This window comes from Chiroxiphia lanceolata, chromosome 17 (genome assembly GCF_009829145.1).
Source record: "Chiroxiphia lanceolata isolate bChiLan1 chromosome 17, bChiLan1.pri, whole genome shotgun sequence".
Classification (NCBI taxonomy): Eukaryota; Metazoa; Chordata; class Aves; order Passeriformes; family Pipridae; genus Chiroxiphia; species Chiroxiphia lanceolata.
Window position 1 is genome coordinate 12287779 of NC_045653.1, and position 2230 is coordinate 12290008.

General features: G+C 45.7%; 1 long non-coding RNA gene across 1 annotated transcript; it reads right to left on the reverse strand.

Annotated features, from left to right (window-relative positions):
- Window positions 1–1556: 1556 nt before the first annotated feature.
- LOC116795563 lies at window positions 1557–2009 on the reverse strand. Its single transcript, XR_004360080.1, has 2 exons — window positions 1855–2009; window positions 1557–1741 (listed from the first exon to the last, which is right to left on the reverse strand). It is a non-coding gene; the product is annotated as an uncharacterized LOC116795563 (long non-coding RNA).
- Between the last annotated feature and the right edge of the window lie 221 nt (window positions 2010–2230).

Sequence of the window (2230 nt, forward strand, 5' to 3'; positions counted from 1 at the left end):
TCCTTTCAAACCACGGTTGGCTTGTGTTAATTTTCCCAGGAATGAGCAACCTGGGATGGTGCTGCAGGGTCAGAGCTGCTCCTCAGCCATCCCTCCTGTGTGCTCCATGGCAAGGGAATGGAGGAGATCAGGCCAAAAGAGGTTTCTTTTAGAAATGCTTTTTCTGTTAGCAAAGCAATTTTCTCTAGTACAGGGAGATACTAATTTCCAGGCATTTTGGTACATGGCTAAGGTGTGAGCTTCTTGTCTGGGCCCCTTTTAAAGCCAAATTTTGATCTTGGTGTTTAATCAGTGGCCCTGTGCTTCTTTCTCCTCTTGTGCTCACAGCATTCACCTAATTTTTCACCAATATTCTAGTTTCTAGCAGAAACTGTGTTTCTTCCATTGGAGTACCAGGTGCTGCCTGACCTGGAGAGCACTGCTGGATGTCTGAGCTCCCTGCTCAGGGGGATATCCAGGAACAGTCAACCAGTGAAATCCCCCATCCCTCCTGGCAGAACAGCCCATTTTCTTCTGCTGGTCATTCCCCCTCCTTGGCAGGTCGTGTTGAGCAGCTGCTCCAGGAGGCTGGCAGGCCTCTGCAAGCACCATCACTTACACTGACAGGATGTTATTTTTCTATTAGGACTCTGATTTTAGGTTGTAAATCACTGACTTGTCAGATACAAGTCCTGGCTGCTCTGCTGTCTGAGGGATTGTATGAAGAGCAGTTGCACTTGACTTGTGCTTCCCAGTTCTTCCTGCTCGCGGGAAGAGCAACACTGTGTCCCTCTCCTGAGCTGCCCTTTCCACATCTTTTTCACTGCTGCGTTTTCTGTATGGATCATGAGATCATGGATCTTTGTCTTTCCTTCTTGCAGTCTTTAACAGCTTCTGAAATCCTACTGCCTCCCACTGCAAAAGGAGGTTTCCTCTTCCTCCCTCATTCCTCCTGAAGGAGGGAAGGGACCAGCTCTGTGCCAGGTTTTTCTGGTTTTCCTTCTGGGATCAGAGCGAAGGGTTTGCATAGCACCTGCATGTAGCACTGACTTTGCATGGAATGAAGGCCAGCAATGGCCTTTGCTCTTCTGAAATCTTGTTTTACCTGGATATGGATCTAATCGATAATGTCTAAATCTGTTTAGGTCAGGAATTCTGACTGTGACCTTTGCAGAGGTTCAAAGTTTGATACTTTTATAAAGTCTCTCTTCTCCTCCCTTCTTTGTCCTGCTGCTTTTAAATCCAGTCTCTCCTCTTTAATGTTCTCTGATTTTTCTATACCTTTCTCTTTTGTGCCTTCTTTGGTTGCCCTGGAATTTGTCTCCTCCTTGCAGCCTCTCAGACACACAGACCTGTCCCACACAGCCTCGGTTGAGGATCTGCTGCCTGGCTCACGCACCACTGTCATTGTCATGCAGAGCTGGATATCTTCTGTGCTGGTAGGCCATCAGTGATTGCTTTAGAGAAAGGCATCCTCTGTTTTGATAGTTCCCCGGAGATGAATTTATTGGCAAGACATCATAAAAGTTCTTTTTTCTCCATTCTGCAGCTGAAACTGTACATGCTCATAGTGGCTATTATTTCTGACGCTTGCTGTTTTATTAGTAATATTGAGATTTGTGTCTTAATCAGCTGGTTGATGCTGGTCAGCATTCATGGCTGTACTGCTCCAGTAGGAGGGCGGAATTGTGATAGGATTGATAGAAATTCCTGCAAAGTCTGCTGTATTGAGCCTGTATTCTGTCAGGGCTTCTCTCGTAACCTTAAAAATAATTAAGCAGCCTTCATGCAATTAGAGTTTTTCTGCCTCTTGATTCTATGTCTTTTGGCCTTGCAATGTTTGTTGCATGTTAATGCGATTTTTCTGGGCTGCACCTGATGGATCATTTTTGTCTGCAAATAATTCCTGGCAGGAATATGTTGGTGTATCATTGTCCTGTTGTTGATGATGGTTCCACTACAGTAGGCAACTTCATGTGCCCCACCTTCCTGGTGGGAGAGGGACATGGATGAGAGGAAAAATCCTTCTCAGTGCGTGCCTGCAAGGAGATAATGATTTAGACTCTGCATGACCAGTATTTCGGAATGTGCTCGGCTTTAACAGCTTCTCCCTCCTCTCACGGCACTGCAGATGCCCTTAAGGCATTGTTTCCTTTCTCCTTTAAAATTGTAACAGCCTTCAATCCCAACAAGCCGTATTTACGGATCTCCTAATCCAGTTATCCTGCTACTGCACCTGTCTGATGGTTAT